Source organism: Dysidea avara, chromosome 8, assembly GCF_963678975.1.
Source record: "Dysidea avara chromosome 8, odDysAvar1.4, whole genome shotgun sequence".
Taxonomy (NCBI): Eukaryota; Metazoa; Porifera; class Demospongiae; order Dictyoceratida; family Dysideidae; genus Dysidea; species Dysidea avara.
The window spans coordinates 4,369,107-4,379,084 of NC_089279.1; the positions used below are offsets into that span (position 1 = coordinate 4,369,107).

Below are 9,978 nucleotides of genomic sequence, written 5' to 3' on the forward strand. Positions count from 1 at the left end.
GCAAGAAACATTTTGTCTGTCGCCAAAAAGCTGCACAGATCGTGCTGCCACCGTAAACTGACCAATAAAATCAAACTGTTCTATACCATATGCGTATTTTGTACCATACGCGTATGGTACATACCATATGCGTATACGCGTACGGTACAGCCATACGCGTATGGTACGGAAAATCGTACCATCTGAGTATAGCTAACTTGGTATGCGTACAATATCAAGCAGAAGGTTTTTACACTGCCTTACCTATTGACTACGCCTGATGGCACTCTGCTTTCATTTCTGTTCGGGGAAGAGGGAGGGGGAGGGGCTAGTCTTTCTGTTCATTTCATTTCATCAAAGTATCTGACATTTCATCAAAGTATCTGACAGTTCCACAAAATACATGCAATAGAGCCATCACCCATATAATTATGATGGTTTATGTAAGCACCTGTGGATTATTTTCTTGATGTCTTCTGACTTTTGTACATATTGATTTATTGCCTCATCCTGCTGTCTACTGCCTTATTTGTCATGGATTTCCATCTTGCATTTTTATAATAAATGACTTCATTTATCCACAGTGTAATTGATTTGAAAGTACACAAGCTGCTATACTGTATATGTTCTTTAGAATAGTTGAGTTAAAATGACCAGGTTTGTGAACAGGTACCTTTTCCACACATTTTACATACCAGAAAACAAAATGATGTAACACTTGACTCCTTACACTGATAAACTTGCTCTTAGTATCAAAATGCAGATAGATACTAGTAGCTACTGTACACTCATGGATAATTGCATGCAGGCATGCGCAATTATAAGGTATATGTTCAAAAACTTATGAAAACCCGAATTTCAAAATATGCATGGGTCAAATTTTGTCTGTGAAAAAGTTACCTTTTTGCAAATCCAGTCACAAATTATCTAGCTGTTGCATAGCAATTGCACACACTGACAACGTGTGGTAAATTTTAATTTTTGTTTCTTCTTCCACACAGTACATTGTGGCTGCAATTGCTATACACATATATTGCTTCTTATTGGATTCATGATCCATTGTTGATACAATGAAAATTCAAAAACTAGGCCATTATTACAAATGCTACTCCTCCTTCATATCTATAATAGAGTTAATGATGCATGTAATGTAATGATGTGACATGATGTAATATAATGTAATTTATGCATACCTGTAACATTATTATTGTGTACTACTGTAGTTGTAAGAGTTAGTTGTTATTGTGTACTTTCAGTTATTGATTAATAATATTATATACAGTAGTCTGTTTTGCCTATAAATGGTCTGCCTACACTTCCCTACAATTAGAACAATACCCACACATAATATTATGTGTTTACAAATACTCCTGAAGATAGTCAAAGATTAGTACAATAATTAAAAGCTATATAGAGCGATATTACCCAAAACTCTACTAGGGGTTTCTCTATACTTGTATATATGAACTTTGTAAAAATGTGTTTGGGTTTAAAGGTGCCCAATTATCCCTTCAACATAAAACAAGAGTAGTATGCTCCTTGTCTTACTCAGAAACTGAAATTTGAAGTTTGATCTTCTAAAGCATTATTTAGGACAAAAGACATTCATTTCTTTTAGGCTGTAGAATTGTGCCAGCATATTGATATTCACGATTTTTCAATGAATATAACTGGAATGCATACACTAAGCCAGTAGAGGTAGCATTGTAGCTAAACATAAACATAAGATTTTGATATAATTATCCATATACTGCGCATTCTGATTGGTTACAACATAGCAACCATATTAAATAATTTGCATCCATTGGCAAATGGAGCCAATTTTTTCAGGCATATATATATTATTTCATTAAATATTTTATTCTATTGTTGCTACATATAATCTATTGTTTACCTTTAATTTGTTAGTACACTAGCTTCCACTTAAAAATGGATATTTATGCCTGGTGGCACTAAAGGTGTGTTGAACAGACAATTTTAATCAGATGAGCTCGAGAAATAATGATTGCTCAAACAGAGGAAGACCTGGAGAATGCTGATACAATAACATTGAGGGAGGTAGCAAAGAGATATAACTGTAGAGAAAGTAATGTTTTTAGTTTGCAAATTAATGTAAATCTGCATGGCTGTAGCTTAATATAGCAATATTAGACACGCTATACTCTAAGACTGATGTGCATAGTAATTAATTGTGCAATAATTTTTTTTTAACTGTAGTTCGCTGAATCTTTGCTATTGAATGAGGCATGTACATTGACTGCTGAGATGAAGTAGGAAAACACAACGTGGCAGAGATTTTATGGTGAGTTTATGAGTTCTAATGTATAGTTCAGTAATGAATGTATATTAAGTAGCATGCATTGTTTTATTATTGTTAAGTGCGTTGTATAGCTACTTGCTACTTACTGTCATACTTGTGGATGGGAAGACAATGTGTTTAGCTACTCTTATCTGAATGTACTCTTTAAAGTTAACAACATCCACATTAATTTGTGCTTGTAGGTCCAGTGTGATGAATATACTATTTACGGTATGTATAAACAAGAAAAGTACGTAAACAAGACATTGGATCTTCAAAAGAAGAAGAGTGTACATAGTATATAAAAATGCAAATACAGTGAGGAGCCATGCTGCACAACTGATGACACTTACGAAGTTCATTTTTCCAGTTATTTGCTTTGCACAAGCAGTATATGCATATATGTATAATTCAGTTAGAGCTTACTAGCTACCATGCATGTTGTAATTGCTCTCCTTGCTTATTTACTCAATTCTGTTGTAAATTGTCAGTTATCCACACTTATAATTGAGTATATATATAAGACCATCTGCATGCTTCTGATAGCTACTGTATAAAGTAGCATACATGCACACTACATTTATGTAAAGTTCTGCAGACAAAGTGAGGTCATGTACATAAGATTTAGGTACATTAGTATAGGACTATAGTGGGAAATGCATGGGCATGCATGGCAAGGATAAAATGCATGCAGTGTGCTGATGAATAAATTTATAGTTACAGCTCAGTAGTAAGCAGATTATTGTGTTGTGTTCTAAGTTTGCTCAGCTACACTGTTAAAATGAAAAGTAACCACAACTCTCAAGGAGTTCCCAGTGTAGGGAGGATTTAACACCCCTGGAGAGTAACCATTACTCCAAAGGAGTAACTGGGGAGTAACACATGCTCTGAAGGTGGTGTCACTTACTCTTCAGAGTAATGGTTATTCTCTTCAGAGTGTTGGTTACTCTCTATGGGGTGTTAAATCCTCCCTACACTGGGAACTCTCAGAATGGTGGTTACTCTTTATTTTTAACAGTGTAGAAATGCTTGTAAAGACAGCCCATTGTAGCTAGGTGATGGCAAGACTAGAAGATACTGAGAAAAGGCATAATACGCATATGGTACGTACCATACGCGTATGTCTATACCGTACGCGTATGGTACGGAAAATCGTACCGTACGCGTATGGTATGTACCATACGCGTATGGTACATACCATACGCGTACGGTACAAAATACGCATATGGTATAGAACAAAACCACCAATACTTTGAGTTGATGATAGACTACTTGAACAATGTTGAGAGTGAATATCGTGGCATACGAAGAACCCTACGAACTGCTGGAATGAAAAATCACGTGAATTTAAGACATTTGTATCGTTTTCTACCAGAAGAAAGTGGTAAACTTGGCTGCCACGCTGGTGTTATTCAAGTTACACTTAGCCTAACACATGACAATAGTTAGGTAGTTGATTGGAGGATATCGATTTTTCGCTTTGCGGACCCTACCATAGATTCGGACGCGATTTTTCTTTAAACCTGCAAAGAAAATTTCTGCTCTTGCTATGCCTTTGGAGAGGTCTAGGCCATAACTATATAAGTAAGTTTATTATTAAATACACATGTAAGTTTTAAAATTATAGGATAGTTCAACTATATACCAAATGTAAATGTATGTAATAACCTTAGCCAGCTAACTTAATTTGATTGTAATTTTATACATTCAATTGTAATTGTAAGTTGTACGTATACTTTTTCTGGCTGTGGACACCAGTTGCCCACAGACCATTAATGCAGGCCTTGCCTGCATTAAAAAGCAGTTAAAATAAAAAAAAATAAAAAAATAAACACTTGCATGCAAAAATTTCAGACCTGCAGCTTTCTTAGTCTGGCTGCAGGAGCTGCAAAAGTGACCTGTCCGAATGTTCTCAATTCTCGGACAAAAATATGTATTATCGGTCGAGTGGCACTGCTCGTAATGCTTGAAGCTGATCAAGTCTTTCTATGCTTGATATGAAAGAGCATCTCTTATACTCTCCAAATATATGCAGATATTTGGCTTAGTCTTTATTGGCTGTGAATTACAAAGCTCCAAAGTCACCTCTGTCATGCAATCTTAAATTGGCCACATGTGAAGCTCGTGCAAATCAAATAGTTACCTATATCGAATTCAAAGCTATTTTTATGAACATTGGGAGCATCAGCTACCGTTCAGTAGTAAATAGGTACATGCACAATGACCGCACCTTCATTTATTCCCGAATAGCTACATTGCATTTATGCTTCTTTGGCAGTAGCAGCCTAGCTACTGCACCCAGCACACATATACACAATCCAAATCCACTTAAATGGTATTTTGACTAACCCTGATATCAAAAGTTTCTCTCTAAAATGTCTAGGACATTAGCCAGATCGAAACACTCTAATAGAACAGAAACCTATTTTACAATTGGAGCAGTCAGAAAATCTGAGGGCCACGCCCAGTCATAATCACTTCAATAAGACTATTATATGTGAATTTCGTGCTTAAAACCTGTAAATACTAAAATACTTCAAGAAGACTTGAGAAAACTGGAAATATGGGAAGAGACCTGGGGGATGAAATTCACTATAGAGAAATGCATGAATCACATTAAAACATAATCCTTACATTACGGAATACACCCTCCATGGCAAAAAACTGAATCCTGTTGTAAACGCTAAATACTTGGGTATCAATTTTGATAGCAAGCTTACATTCAACCATCATGTGGACACTGTTTGCCAAAAAGCTAATAACACTTTAGCATTCTTATGAAGAAATCTGAAACACTGTCACCAAAGAGTTAAGCTAGATGCCTACAATATAATTACTGACCCACTAGAGAAAGCAGAGATCCTAAACAACCAGTTTAAATCTGTATTTACCTCCGAGGACACTAGTTGTATTCCAGATAACGGTAATTCTCCCTATCCATCCATCCCAGACATTCACATTACACTAAATGGTGTGAGAAACCTTCTTGCTGAGTGCGATACAACTAAATCCCCGGATCCTGACAACATACATGCTGCATTTTTGAAACAAGTTGCTTCTGAAATAGCTCCTCTACTGACACATCTCTTCAATCAATCATTAAGAATTGGCACTGTGCCTGACTCCTGGAAACAAGCTAATGTAACCCCAATATATAAGAAGGGTGATAAGACTGATCCCAGAAACTATCGCCCAGTGTCTCTTACATCTTTGGTCTGTAAAACATTAGAACACATTTTAGTTAGTCAAATAATGAAACACCTCGAGTCAAACAACATATTAACTGATGTACAATATGGATTTAGATCAAAGCGATCATGTGAAGCCCAGCTATTTCTTGCAGTTGATGATTTTGCCAGAGCAGTTGATAACAAAGTTCAGGTTGATGTGGCTATCTTAGATTTTGCAAAAGCTTTTGATAAAGTTGCCCATGCTAGGCTAGCTCACAAGCTGAATTTCTATGGTATAAGAGGTGAATTGTTACAGTGGCTACAATCGTTTCTTACAAATCGTACACAAAAAGTAATCATTGATGGTAGGCAGTCTTCGCCTTGCAGTGTAACATCAGGTGTACCACAAGGATCAGTGCTCGGTCCAGTGTTGTTTCTGATATATATAAATGATATTGTAACTAACATCCACAGTCAGTTGAGACTTTTTGCAGATGATTGTTTAGTTTATCGTCCTATCTACTCACCCGAAGATCATAAGATACTCCAAAGTGATCTTGACACATTATCATCATGGGCTGATATTTGGCAAATGGAATTTAATGTTTCAAAATGTTGCATCATGCAGATATCTACACTACATTCTGCTAGTGAGTTCTCCTATACAATGTACAAAATCCCCTTAGAAGTTGTTGAGAGACATCACTATTTGGGAGTACTTTTAGATAACAAGTTGTCATGGACCCCTCACATAAATTCAGTGTGCAATAAAGCTAATCGTCTACTGGGATTTTTGCGAAGAACTCTCCACCATTGTCCACCTCACTTAAAAGAACATGCATATAAACAGATTGTCTTGCCATCTATTGAATACTGCTCTTCTATCTGGGATCCACATCAACAATCACTCATTCACAAGTTAGAGATGATACAACATCGTGCTGCACGTTTCGTGTTAAATAGACCTTGGAGAAGGAATCATAGGGACAGTATAACTGAAATGTTAGTGGAATTAAAATGGCCAACACTGGAAGATCGTAGGAAACAGGCACGTCTGATGCTGTTGTTTAAGTTTGTAAACAAATTAATTTATTTTCCAAATCGGTATCTGCCAGTGTTATCTCCTGCAACAAGTACCAGGGCAAACCATCCCTTGAAGCTATTACAGTTGTATGCCAGAACAAATCAGTCGATATAGTAACTCTTTCTTACCAAGATCAATACCAGACTGGAACAATTTAGATATGGAAGATCTTGACAGTATAGACTTACTTACTTTCAAAAACCGTTTGCAAAATGCATAGACACTAAAATTTTGTTTTTGTACATTAGCGATTTACCCAATGGGTTTTGCTAATCAATAATAATAAATAAATAAATACAAGATATTTGTTCTACCAATTTTAAGCTATGCTGCGACAGTTTGGTCCCCACACACAGGGGCGGATCTAGGATTTATAAAAGGGGGGGGGGGCAAACTCAAGGTACTAATCTCTTGGGTAGAGGTGTGCGAAGCATGCTGGAACTAGGGGGTCTGGGGGCATGCCCCCCCCCCCAGGAAAATTTTGAAAAATAAATGCTAAAATGCTGCAATTTGGAGACATTTCCACATAAAATTCATAATATTTTCTGCCTGTAGATATTTTATATACTGCCTTTAGATTATAGGTATGGCTCTCTGACTCTGAAGTATTTTGCTAATGGAAACGTTTGGGTAGGTACAGGCAACCAAGTACATGATGCACCCCTCTCACAATTGCACAACACTGAATAGGTACATGTTATAATAATAATGTTGAAAGTGGAAAATTTTGAAATTTGAACAATACAAGATTGAATCTGAGAACATTTTCAATGGAAATTGTGTACCTGAATTAAGTATTGTCATACATACTAACTACACAAGTAGATGAATGAAGCCCTTTAAACAGACCAATGCACTTCATTGTATGTATAGGTACAGGCAGATTTGGAAAAATTCCATAACAGAACCAACTACATGTTTCCAGTGAATGTTCTATTAGAGTAATTAGCTGACTGCTCTATTAGAGTATCTCGATCTTGTACACCTCCAATGCTGATCCGGGTCCTTGTTGCATAAACTTTAGCATAAATCCACTGATAATACCTTGGAAAAATGTTTATAAGGTGGTTTTATGAGTATTTGTATTATTAGTGATCATATACTTATGCTACTGGCTAAGACAAAATTTCATTATAATACTCAGCATATTGATCAAGTAAAGCCTAAATATGAGGGGGGGGGGGGAACTTCACCCTCCCCCCCCCCCCCCCCCCCCTGGATCCGCCCCTGACACACGCAATACTACATCAATAAACTAGAAGCTGTTCAGAAGTGTGCTGCTCATTTTATTGTGTCAGATTACTGCAGATTAAGTAGTATATCACATATCCTAAATTCACTAAAGTTAAAATCCATAGTGTACCACCATACAAGGCTTTGTCTCTTGATGTTCTACAAGATTGTCAATCACCTAGTAGAGCTTCCTACCCCCAGTTATATTGTACATTCTACAAGATGTTTACGAGAAAACCAGGATAAATTCATCAAACCATCTGCTACTGTTGGTGCATACAAATTTAGTTTTTACCCAAGATCAATTACCCTATGGAATCAACTACCAATCAATGATATTTTCCCTAAATGATTTTGATAGTATTCTTCAATCAACACTGACACATTCAATGAAAAACAGTAATTAATAATCTAAAGACATTGTTTTTATACTCAAATTTGTGAGTTTTACAATCATAAATATATATATAAATTGGCTGATTGTTATATTAGAGTAATTGACTGCTCTATTAGAGTATTTTGATCTGGTTAATGTCCTGGACATTTTGAAGAGAAACGTTTGACATTTTTAAGACAGGGGATAGTCAAAACCCCATTTAAGTGGATTTGGATTGTGTATATGTGTGCTGAGTGCAGTAGCTAGGCTGCTACTGTCAGAGAAGCCTAAATGCAATGTAGCTATTGGTTCAACAATCAAGGTGCGGTCATTGTGCATGTATCTATTTACTATTTAACGGTAGCTGATGCTCTCAATGTTCATAAAAATAGTGATATAGGTAACTATTTGATTTGCACGAGCTTTACATGTGGCCGAATTTAAGATTGCACGACAGGGGTGACTTTGGAGCTTTGTAATTCACAGCCAATAAGGACTAAGCCAAATATCTGCATATATCTTGAGAGTATAAGAGATGCTCTTTCATATCAAGCATAGAAAGACTTGATCAGCTTCAAGCATTACGAGCAGTGCCACTCAACCGATAATACATATTTTTGTCCGAGAATTGAGAACATTTGGACAGGTCACTTTTGCAGCTCCTGCAGCCAGACAAAGAAAGCTGCAGGTCTGAAATTTTGTGTGCAAGAGTTTATGGCCTAGACCTCTCCAAAGGCATAGCAAGAGCAGAAATTTTCTTTACACGTTTAAAGAAAAATCGCGTCCGAACCTATGGTGGTCGAACATTGGTGGCTTACTCTAGTAGAGTGCTTCATCCTAACGTGGTGCAGGTGCTGGGTATTCACTATCCTACTCCTGAGGCTAAACCTTGGGCTAAACTACCATGGCTTGTAATGGAAATGATGGAGTGCAGTTTGGCAGGCTTCCTAAAGAACTGGGAGTGCAAAAAAGATAAGGTATACCACTTCATATCAAGTTATCCATCCTGGTTGATATTTCTCAAGGACTGGAGTTCCTTCATGGTCAGGATATTATCCACTGAGACCTCTCTTCCAATAATATTCTTCTGACAAAGCGCTTAGTGGCTAAAATTGGGGTGGGGACTATTCTACGGAACGGAACGGAACGGAACGGAATGATGGACTAAACTGCGGAACGGAATGCTTTCTCAGATTGAAGCTTGCAGCTTACCATTGCTGTACAAGTTATCAGTGGCACTTCCAGCAGGTAATCAAACGTACCCCAAGAAAGATAAAACGAATTTAAGGATCGATTGTGGGTTCTTGTTGGTTGTCATTAGTAACGAGGTACTAATTGTGGGAATAGCTGACTCAGTGTGTTCATCTTCGGATATATCAAGTAGGGAACTTAATGCATGACTTGTTTTTACTAGTATGTGAGTTATTTTTACTTACTTGACTTTAGAATGTACAGTCTGAGGCCCAGCCTTTCTAGTCGGCATAAATCAGTATGTGTATAGCTACACTACAAAGGAAACAAGTATGGTGACAAGCTGAATCAACTCAGTCTAAGCAAAATAAAGGAATTTTGTGCAGTGTGTGAGGAGCAAACATTCAGATACCTCAAGGAGGCTATATTGTGTGAACATCAATGATTCATTAACAGAGTAGTGGACTATTGTCAGATATCTCAGCCTGGGTACTGAGTTGAATTCTGGATGGGGTCTATTTTACAGAATGGAATGCTTTCTGAATCAACTTATCATTGCTGAAATTGCATTTTATCAGTGGAACTTCCAGGAAAATGGAATAGGATAATTATAAAACATTAATTAAGTGATTGTTTAGGTAATCAT

At 36.8% G+C, this 9,978-nt stretch overlaps 1 long non-coding RNA gene across 1 annotated transcript; it reads left to right on the forward strand.

Annotated features, from left to right (window-relative positions):
- Nucleotides 1–636: 636 nt before the first annotated feature.
- LOC136265232 (uncharacterized) lies at nt 637–2,762 on the forward strand. The gene is made up of 3 exons (XR_010705449.1): nt 637–2,065; nt 2,197–2,281; nt 2,482–2,762. It is a non-coding gene; the product is annotated as an uncharacterized lncRNA (long non-coding RNA).
- Nucleotides 2,763–9,978: the final 7,216 nt, after the last annotated feature.